The following is an 11,576-nucleotide window of genomic DNA, read 5'->3' on the forward strand; positions in this document are numbered from 1 at the left end:
GAGGGAAAGAACATGAATCTTGTGACCATGGAAAAATAGTCTAAATCATCTAATTAAATAAAATTTTCCCAAAAATGGGAAGTTTAGAATTTTTTAATACAGAGGTGATACAACTGTGAGGGATGGCAAATCCAGGGGCATGACCATCTTTGAGTATATCAGTATATAATAAATATTAAAAAATAAATGCAAAGTAGTTTGAGAAGGAAGACCTAACAATTAAAAAGTCCTAGAAAAGCTTAACATAGAAAATGGGGCATTTATTCGTCATATCTTAAAGGGAGAGATTCTATGAGGTGAAAATGAGGAGTGAGTGCATCCTGGGAATCAAAGACAGCTAGTATGAAGGTACAAAAATAAAAGATAGAGTGTTGTGTATAAGGAACAATAAGACCAGATTAGTTGGCTTGAAGACTGTGAGAGGGAATAATATATAATAAGTCTGAAAAGATCAGTTGGGATAGATTGCATAAGACTTTAAAGGCTTAACATAGTTTATAGTTATCTTAGAGATAACAAAAAGTCACTAGAGTTGATTGAATAAGGTGGGGGTTGGCAAATAACAGGTCAAAGGCCAAATCAGGAATAATTACAGGGGGCAGCTAGGTAGCTCAGGGGATTGAGAGCAAAGTAAAGAGACAAGAAGTCCTGGGTTCAATTCTGGCCTCAGATGCTTCCTATCTGTGTGACCCAAAGCAAGTCATTTAACCCCCATCATCTAGCCTTTATCACTCTTCTGTCCTTGGAATGAATACACAGTACTGATTCTATGATGGAAGGTAGGGGTTTTAAAAACAAAGAATTACAAGGTTATGAACATGGAAGATTGGGGAAATGGTAATACCTTAAGTTTGAAATAAGAATGAGTTTGGGGGGAAAGATAAGTTCATCTTGTATGTGTTGAATTTGAGACATCCCAGGAATTCACTTCAAGATATCTATTAGGAAATAAGTGACAGGAAGTTGAAGCTCAGGGGAGAGACTGGATCTAGTTATTTAGATCTGAGAGTTATCTACATAGAAGGGTTAGTTAAAGCCATGGGAACTGATGAGGTTACCAAAAAAGAGAGTGTAGAAGAAGAGAAAAAAAATCCAATACAGTCTTGGAACATACTAAAAATTAGTAAATGGGAACTGGGTGTTGAGTTTGTTGAAAAGGAGCATTGAAACCCCTAGGAGAACCAGGAAAAATTATTTATTTTCACATAAGCACCGAAAGAAGAGTATCCATGAGGAAAGTATGGTCAGCATTGTCAAATGCAGCAGAGTAAGAAAGATGACAATTGAAAAAAGATCATCAGATTTGTAATTAAAAGATCATTGGTCAAAACTTGATAAAACGATAAAAATTCATTTGGAAAAATAGAGCATCTAGAATACCAAGGGAAGTTATAAAAAGAAGTAGGGATGGAGGAAGGCAGAATAGCACTACCACTTGTTAAAATAGGAAATAACACTTAGGACATGAGTAATTGACAGGGCATGGGATTAGAATTTTCCCTAGAGCTGGTGGAATAGTATCATCCCAGAGAAACAGAAACTGACAATCTCTTTGGATATGGGTGAAGGAGGAGTGTTTTCCTGGAGCAGCTTGAGAAACCATCATTTAAATTACAAGCCTGGGAATATCTTTGGCTATGGAGAAGAAGGCAGTCTTCATTCTTCTGCTGGACAGATAGAACAGACCACCTTTGGATATTTCTCTTGGGATTTTTGCACTTTGCCCACCAAAAGACTCTGTTGTAAGATTACTAATCCCTAAAGACTTTTCCTTCAATGTGCTTAGAAATAAGATAGTTTATAGTCAGATAGCTTACAATTTAGAGGGAAAATAATTAAGATCATTCCCTTCCTTTCTTTCCCTTTTTACCTTCCGCTTCCTTGTTTTAATAAAATAAAAATATTTACATGTTCCTTCTATGTTTCTTCCCTAAAACCCCTTCAACCCTATTGTAGTATTTCACTCTACACTATTAAGCATCAAAACATTCTAGTGTTGCTTCAAAAACAGTTTGTTCAATGGAACATGCTAGACAAGGGAGAGTCATAAACAATGAAACTCAACAGCAAAGTATTTGATGAACCCAATAGCATAAATTATTTAGTAAAGAACTTCCTATATGCTTTTTTAATTGCTCCAAGAATTGGAATGAGGTTTGATTTTTGACCAGCACTTTACACCATATTGCACAATAAAGAGAGAGAAGAGTAAAGTATTCTGGAGGGTCAAATCAAGGACCAGTAATCAGGGGAAAGAGACTTCTGTGGTCTTAGAAAGAGGAGAGGCAAGAGGAGAATGAATAAGGAGAAGAGAAGAAAGATTAAAAAAGAGAAAAAGGAAAACTACTTTGGAGATAAGAAGGGCTCCTATTGATGAATGCTTTGTGATAGAGGGTGGCACTAGGAAAAAGTGCCCGACTGAAGAATATGTGGAATTGATCACCTTGATGGGGGAGGGGTCCCAGGAGTGGAATCCTGAAGGGAGAAGACTCTGGCTGGTAGAGCAATGAGGGTCTCTCAGTCTTAAGAAGCCAAAGAGAGGTGATAAAGACTTTCTCCTGATGGTTACCCACTTTTCCTGCTGGTGACAGGAAATCTTTCCCCCCAACACTTACCAATCAAAAGGACTTTCTGAAGAGAAACCTGAGCAGACTTTACCTCAGCTCCTGTTGCCCAGGGGTGAGTCAACCTGACTTTCTCTAGGGGGTGAGTAAACAGATCAAGGGGAGACCTTTTGGTCTCGAGTAGTGGAGGGAGGACAAGAGGGACAAGAGTGAATTGAGGAGAGCAGCTTTAGCTAAGGAGGGAAGGCAGAAGGGGGAAAATCTTCAAATCCCCTCTCTTCTCTCTGAGCCCACCCATTACATCTGCTGTCTCCCCTGAACCCCACTTTAAGAAGGGGGTTCTCCCCTCTTTCCTCCTCTCCATACCAAAAGTTCAAGATTCCTTTGGGGTATAAAACTTCCTTCTTTTATTTTTTTAAGACAGCTTCTATGGGTGAAGGGAGATGAGAACCTTATATTGGATCAGGCCTGAGGGATTTGGTACCTGAAGAGTCTACTTGTTATAGGGGACAGAGGGAGTTGGAACTTCTGGGACCAACTGGCATCTGGAAGAGTGAGAGATCATAGACAGGGCTAGGAGATTTTTAATGCAGAAGAAAAACAGTTAAAAAGAAAAGGTGAACCATGCAGATTAAGCCTATTTTCCTGCCAGTCTTGAAATGTAAGAATAGCATTTGAGTTCTGGTTGGTGAGGGACAGGGTGGGGAATAATGCCCTTTCCCTCACCATATTTCAATCCACAAACCCATAGATCCCATAAAAGACTGTTTTTTAATGTAAAAACCATTCATAGTCCCCTCCTATTTGTGTTTTCTTTCCTTTGGTACAGGGCCTTACAAGATCTCAACAGAAAGCTGGCATCTTCTCCCTTTCCTGGCCACCTGAGGAGTAAGGTACCAGCTACTGGAAGAGCTAGGGTGAAGATACCAACAAACCAAAGGAGAAGAAAATAATCATGTTCTGAGAAAGAAACTACTGAAAGAGCCTGCTTAATGGTGGTGGTTAGGCTGTACTCAGTGGGGGGGGGGGGGGGTTGGGGGGAGGCCAGAAATGTAAAAAGTAGCTCTCATGAAAAAGCTATGTGCAAATGAAAAGGATTTGCTTAGATAATTATACCAACTTCTCAAGTAGTTGTAAATATTTTGTGATTCTTTATGTTTCATATTCCCTTTTCTGTGGGTGAGAATAAAATTGTCTCTTCCATACATGTTTCCTGTTTGTATTGGGAGAAGTTTTTTTTTTTACTTCCTCCCCTCCCCTACTGAGGAAGACCCCTTAGACTAGAGCCAAAAATAGAATTATCCCTCAGAAATATGAGTAAGGTTCAAATGGAAGCACCAGGAGTCTAGTTCCATTATTGAAGAGAAAAGTCATCGTCAGATCAACAAACTCAGGGCAAACACTATAAAGGCCAGAGATTACAGAAAAGTGCCAGTCTCTGTGGGTGCAGCCTAGTAGTGGCTATCTAGCCACTGTGCTAGAATTACATTTTCCAGTTTCATCAAATAAAATCATCATTTATATGAGGAGTATTTCTTCTAATCTTCTCTTCAATGCTTTTCCCTCATCAAGGTGCCTCTGTGCCTCTTTGATCCCACATATAGGTAAATAAATTGATAGCTAAGTCAATTTAGAAAAATGTTTGACACTAAAATGATCAGTCAACCCTATAGCCTTCTCAACTCAGCAATCATAATTGAACCTGACCAATCTATTTCTGCCAGAAAGTTGCCAAACATCCTAAAAATGTGTGTTGTGTCCCTATGTTATTTCTAAGGATGTGCCTTCCAAAGTGAGATAGTGGAGAAATACATTTTCAAGTCTATGATTTTGTGTGTGTATTGGTCCTGCTAGCTGGGTTGTAAATGGATGGGGGGGGGGGTCTATACCTGAGTTTTCATTGGGATGGGGAGCTCCCTTGACTGCAATTTATAATCTTAAAGAGTTATTTGGATGCTGACAGAGTATGTATTAGAGGTAGGTTCTCTCCTGCTCCATACTCCAAGGTTCATCCTCTATTTGAATAGTTTGAGTAGTGCACTTTGTGGAAGAATAGTAAAATAAGCAAACAAAAAAATCTCCATTTAGTTGAACAGAAAATGACAAGAAAGTTTTCTAATCTAAAGTCCTCTCCAGACCTTTCCATAAAAGGACAAGAACAAAAGTTTCTGGAAATTTAATTTTAAGTTTTTCATTTTCAATTAATGTTTCAAATTCTTTTTAGTTAATTTTCAAAAGAAAATTAATTAAGGGCTATAACCAAACTTAGAATGAAAAAAATACCTCTATGTTTGGGCAGTATCTGCTTCCCCCATTCTAAAATGATCAGAATATTGGTGAAAAGAGTTGATTAATCCCTTTGATTCATTCAAGAGAATATTTGGGTAGAATAACCAAGGAAGAAGTTTAATTAAACCTTTAAAAGGCTAATAAACATTTGAAACACTACACAAAGCCCAATTATTTCTCTTCTTGAAGCTCTTTGAATCCTTGCATTTCCATTTGCCTGTTGTTCTTTCTGCTTCCCTAATCTATATAACATTTGTTCTTCTCTGCTTCTCCAAACTCTTAAAATTAGAAAGGATTTTTCCCAAGTAAAGAGAATAGCTTCCCAAGTCCCACCCTATGGCATAATAGCAAAGAGTTCTATTTTTTTTTCCCATGGGGTGGGGGAGGGGGGCAGTTCCTGAGTTTAGTTACTATCCTTAATTCATTTTCCTGGTTATTTTTTAATCTTTTGTTTTTGTCCTTTTTAGGGAAAGCTCAGGAAAGGACTTTGGATTAGCATATGTTCATGCTGCTCAAAGTAACCCATACCTGCAGATCATGATAGTCACTTTTCTGGAAGGAGACTATCATTTGGTAAATTGTTTGAAAAAAATAATGAACCGAATTCTCATCATTGCAGAATCAAGCTTTCCACAAAACTTGCCTCCTGATAAAGTATTTCTTTTTTTTCTTTATCATTTGGGTGGCCTAGTAAATGTACTTAGTGATTAAAATAGCGCCAAATCAAACAGCAAAGTCCCTGACCTGAAGAATATGTGCTGTAAAGAGCACAAATGTTGCAATACAAATGACAAGATAAACACAACGTAAGCAGGAAAAGGTGCAAGTAAAATTATGATGGACTAAAGAGGATTTTAAATCATTTTTAAAAGGATGAGATCACATAAACAAACCAAAACCTCAAGTTTCAAGACTATAACAATAACATATTGATGAAAGAAAGGTTATAACATGAAGAAAAGCAATGGATAAACATTTGTTAAGCACCTACTACATGTCAGAAATTATGCTGATCCCCAGAGATACAAAAGAGACAAAAGGCAGTCTCTGTCCTCAAGGAGCTTACCATCTAATGAGGGAGAAAAGGAGAACAAATATATACAAAATAAATTATATATGGGGTGAATAGGAAATAATCAAAAAAGGGAAGGCACTAGAATTAAGAGGGTTTGGGGAAGACTTCCTGAAGAATATGGGATTTTAGTTGGAACTTAAAGGAAGGAGGACATTTGAGGCATAAGGTCAGCCAGAGAAAATAACCAGAGTGAAAAGATGGGATATCTTGGTGGAAAAGCCAAGAGGTCGAAGGGTACATATCAAGGAATGAGGAATAAGAAGGCTGGGAAGGTAGGAAGGAATTATATTGTATAGGGCTTAAATGCCAAACTGAGAGTTTTATAATTGATCATGGTGGTGACAGGTAGCACAAGGACTGGAATTTAAGGAGCAGGGAAGAGGCAAGGTCAGACCGGTGCTTTAATAATTTTACTGAGAATACAAAAAAAAAAGGCATCCATTTTGGAAATTGAATGGAGGAGAGATTGAAGTGGAAAGAAACTTGAAGCAGACAGACCCATCAGTAGGCTATTGCAATAATTTAAATATAAAGTGATGAGGACTTGCATCAGGGTGGTGGAAGAAGGGAAAATATTTGGGAGATGTTGCAAAGGTGAAATCAACAGGATTTAGCATAAATATACATATAGGGCACAAAACACAGTAAGATTAGGACAATTCCCTTTGGCATAGATATAGGGCATAAGACATAGTAAGGAGGTGAGGATAATTTCCAGGTTGCAAATCTGAGGGATTGGAAGGATGGTGTTGCCCTTTACAGTAATAGAAAAGTTAGGAAGGAAAGAGTTTAGGTGGAAAGGTAATGAGTTCTGTTTTGGAAATGTTTTGAGATATCTACAGGACATCCAGTTTGAGGTGTCTCAAAGTTAACTGAAGATGTGAGATTAGAGATCAGCAGAGACACTGGGGCAGAATAGGTAGATCTGAGAATCATCAGCATAGAGATAATAAATCATATAAATGGGAGCTGATGAAGGGGAATGGTGTAGAGAGAACAAAAGAAAAAATAAGATTTTCAATTCTGGGTTATTTATATTAATCATCACTAAGACCCAATTTTTCTCAGCATTCAGCTCTTTATGTAGTAAATTTCTCAGTAAGTGATTAATATTGAATTTTATATTATTATAGAACTGGATGTATTCTTTCTTCCTATTTTCAAAGGGAAAATTGAGATAAAGGGAAGTTGGAGAATAGGATGCTATACAGACTAAAGATAAGTAAAATGGATTTATTAGTAAAATGAAGATAAAGGACAGAAATCGAGAGTTAGGACAGTACTATAAAAAATAATGGAAGGAATTTAGAAGAAGGAAGAAAAAGAATCTATAATCTTTGGAAATAATTGGAGGGTTATATCTGACAGTATTATTGTCAAAGGGAAGCTCAGAAGAAGGGAAGATTTTGGGTTAAATAATAAATTCAGTTTTAGATATATTGAGTTTAACACTCTGGTGTGTAGAGGCAGCTATGTGGCTAGGTGGATTGAGATCCAGGCCTAAAGACAGAAGGTCCTGAGTTCAAATATTGACCTCAGACACTTCTTAGCTGTGTGACTCTGGGCAAGACACTTAAATCCCATTGCCTAACCCTTACTCTCCTTCTACCTTGGAGCCAATATCCAGTATTGATTCTAAGACAGAAGGTAAAGGGGTTTAAAAAACCAATGTTTAACAACTAACTCTCCCGAACAATGTACACTTTTAGGGGGACATTTTAAGTTAATATATAATATAAATATATTATACACATGTAATATGTAATGAATTATCTTAAGTCTAGACAGTCAACAAAACAATAAATCAAGTCCTGATTTATAGCATTTGCAGATTTTAAGATATAAATTCTCACACTGAAATTTTAACAATAGTCTCTCTTAGGTCCAATTTATAGGGACTGACTCCAGGATATCCCTACCCTTTGGAGATATTTCTTAGGATATCCAATTTTTAAAAAAATCTTACATTCCATCTTAGAATCAATATTGACTCCAAGGCAGAAGAGTGATAAGGGCTAGGCAATGGGGGTCAAGTGACTTGCCCAGGGTCACACAGCTAGGCAGTATCTGAGGCCAGATTTGAACCTAGGACTTCCCATCTCTAGGCCTGTCTCTCAAACCACTGAGCTATCTCCATGCCCCGAGGATATCCAATTGGCAATGTTTTTGTAAAAAGTATGACCATCCTTCTAGTCATCTAGATTTACAACCTAAGTTACCCTTGACTCTTCACTCTCCCTTAGCTCTCACACCCAATAATTTCAAGTCTTGTCAATTCTTTTTCTGCAACATCTCTCTCCTCTGTCCTCATGACTCACTTAGAGTAGTGGTGGTGGTATAGAGTGGTAGGAAACAGCTCCAATGTTTTACTCATCCTCAGTCATGTAATCAATCAGTAAATATTTATTAAGTGCCTTTTAGACACCAGTCACTGGAGATACTAAGACAGGTAAAAGACAGCCTGTGACTAATGAGAGGGACAACCTGAATACAGGTATTTGTAAATGAACTGTATACGAAATAAATTGGAAATAATCAATAGAGCAAAGACATTAGAATTTCAGAGGGATACAGAAAGACTTCCTGTAGATAGCATTATTTTAACTGGGACTTGAAGGAAGCTAGGAAATCTAGGATGAGGAGATTAGGAAGAAAAGGATTCTAGGCATAGGAGCAACTTGAAGGAGGCAGATGGAGTGTCTTGTTCAAGGAAAAGCAAGAAAGCCAGTGTCACTGGATTACAGAATACTCAGGGGAGTTTTGGTTGTAAAAAGACTAGAAAGTTGGGCATTGAGGAGGACAGGTTATGAAAGGCTTTAAAACTTAGAGGATTTTATATTTAATCCTGTAGGGCAAAGGTAGCCAATTGAGGGGAGACTGGAATACTGATTAGAGTCAGGATAGACTTGAGATGGACAAAGCAGCAGGCTATTGCCATAGTCCAAGCACAAGATAATGAGGATTTGCACCTCAGGATGGTGGCAGTCAGAAGACTGAAGAGGGTTTACACAAAAGATTTTACAGGAAGGTAAAAATTGGCAACAGATTGCATATGGCAGGAAGAATAGGAGTGAAGAGTCAAGATAGGAAAGAGCAAGGGATGGTAATAGGGAAGTCTGGAAGGAGTAGGGTTTTGAGGAAAATATAATGTGTTCATTCATGTCCAACTATTGGATATGTTGAGATTAAGATGCCCAAAGGACACCCTGTTTGAAATGGACACTAAATACTTAAAAGATGTGAGACTGAAGATCAACAGATAGATTAGGGCTGGATGAGCAAATTTGAAAATCATAACTGGAGAAACAATCGACATACTGATTCTGCATATACTTATAAGTAAATATTTTCTCCCCTAGTAGAATATAACATCTATGAGAGCAGTGCCTGGAACAACGAAATACTTAGTGATTGGCCAATTGATCACTTATTACACCTCCAATCTCAGTCTCTCCCCCATGCCAATCTGGGGGGAAACTTGCTAAACAAGGGAGCAGGTGTTGCTATTTTCAAACAAAGTTCGAAATTTATGCGTATACCTAAACCCCAAAGATGAAGACAGCAGGTACACCTTCTCCTAAGAGAAATAAATCAAACAAAATTTCTCTTTTTCTTCCCTACCAACAAAAAGTGTGCCAGATTTATAGCCTTCTCGTGCTTCTACAGAAAAAAAAAAAAAAAAAATATATATATATATATATATATATATATATATATATATATATATATATATATATATATGCCTTTCCTATCTTCACCCTCTCCCCGGGCATTCTTTGTTTTAACTTTTTCCTCCAGTTTGCTACATCCTCCCCAACTCTAATCTACCTCCCTTTTTGCCTGGGCATCTCCTTCCATTCCACAAATCACTATTTCTGAAAGCCGATGAGGCTGGTAACTCTTTGTTATTTTGAAGAAAGCACAGGATTCAAATTATCCAGGTTCCATACCTGACCGAAACTATTCATTACTTTTGTGACCTTGCATAAGTCATTTTCTTTGTTAGGACCCCAGTTTCCTATGACTTCTGAGATCCCTTCCATCTCAAAAAGGTTCTTCCGAGCCTTGAAGAACACCCCGAAGTTCTAGATTTTAACAGTCCTCAGGAAAAAGAGTCGGCTATGTCTCTTCCATGCCATGCCCAGATTTCCTCCATAAAGCTAAAGCGTGGCGCCCTAAGTGCCCAGATGAAAGCAGACTGTCAGGAATCTGCAGCTCTCCGAGTTATCCTTCCCTTACGGACGTCTGTATCTTTCCTTTCCATTCCCCTTAACTCTCCTTGTTTCTTCACTTTAGTCTTAGTCTTCGGTCCCCGCTTCCTTGTTTTTCTGTAGTTGCTACTTGTCCCCACAGTCCCAATTTCCGGATGAAGACAGCCATGAACAAACCAAACCACTCAGTCAATTTCAAGCCTCCGTCGTGACACCCCCCCCTCCTTCCCCCGGCCCTTCACACTTTCAATCTGACACACGCCATCCCCATCCTCGCGTATCTACAACCTCTTAGAAACCAGAACTCCCCGCCTTGGGAGTCTACTGTCTGTTTACCGCACACTGTGAGGACCCTATCTACAGCCCTGGCGTTTAGCTACCCCATCTATTTAAAAGGCTCCTGAATAGGAGCCTTAGGAGAGGGTAGTGGGTCAGCACTCTAGGGTAACACCTAACCAAGCCTGAGTGACCGGATTCCCAAATAGAATCAGCCTCCGCTCCTCCCCTCCCCTCCCCCTCTTCTGCCTGGCTCTGCCTTCCCTCTTCCATGGATGGTAGCGGCGATAGCAACAGGAGGAGCGAGGATTTTTAACCGAGGGGCATCAGATAGCCCTTAGCTGCAATGGTGGCGTGGAGTAGAGGACAGGGAGAAGGAGTGGGGATGAAGGAGTGTGGGTGAACGAGGAATGAAGTAGAAAAGCGAGGAGGAAAGGTCCGGCTTCATTTACTTTGGCTATTAACCAGATCTCAGCAACAACACAAAAGTAGCCCAAATCAATCCCTTCTCCCAAAAGAGTGCCAGGCTCCTGAACGTCTATGGAATGGGATCAAAAGTCTGCTATAATCCACCTAAAAGTGATACTACAATTTTAAAATCGGCAGCTATAACAAGCCTGAACTTGAACTAGTTAACCATACAGTGTCACACACGTGAGTTGTCTCTTCGTAGGTTGGGATCGGACATAAGCGTGCACACTGACAACCGTTTTAATTCTAAAAGAAAACTTTTTTTTTTTAATTTCAGAATCACTCACCTTTTTCTTTCTCTCCTTCCCTAATGGGAATGTAGAGAGGTACCCAGGGTGGGGGGCAAGTATGGATTGGAGAAGCTGCTTTCTGTTCTTTTCGCCCTTTCTGGAGTGGAAATTTCTCTCAACTGATTGGGGGCCACATCCTTCAGTGTCATGTTTCCTGCGGACCCTCCCTTCCAGAAAAGTCACCAATCATCAACTAGCAACCTGAGATGTGAAAAAAAGCATCCTCCCAGGTGGAGTGGAACTATCTAGTTGGCCTGGAAGCATGGGAGCCAGAGGAATTGCAAATCAAAGCTCCATTTTAATTGGGGAAAAAAATAAAGTAAATGAATCATGCTTTTATTCGTTTGGTCTGCTTGCTCCATACAAAAACAAGTTCCTATCTACTTTGAACTTAATCAGA

General features: G+C 38.9%; 1 protein-coding gene across 2 annotated transcripts in view; it reads right to left on the reverse strand.

Moving 5' to 3' along the window:
- Window positions 1–11,315, reverse strand: part of SLC38A4 (solute carrier family 38 member 4) — a 116,353-nt gene extending 105,038 nt beyond the window's left edge. Inside the window, exon 1 of one of the 2 annotated variants that reach the window (XM_056799027.1) lies at window positions 11,174–11,315. The gene's annotated coding sequence lies outside the window, so the exon portion shown is untranslated. The remainder of the gene's footprint in view (window positions 1–11,173) is intronic. The other variant, XM_001366975.4, reaches the window with a different exon arrangement.
- Window positions 11,316–11,576: the final 261 nt, after the last annotated feature.

This window comes from Monodelphis domestica, chromosome 5 (assembly GCF_027887165.1).
Source record: "Monodelphis domestica isolate mMonDom1 chromosome 5, mMonDom1.pri, whole genome shotgun sequence".
In the NCBI taxonomy this organism is placed as follows: domain Eukaryota; kingdom Metazoa; phylum Chordata; class Mammalia; order Didelphimorphia; family Didelphidae; genus Monodelphis; species Monodelphis domestica.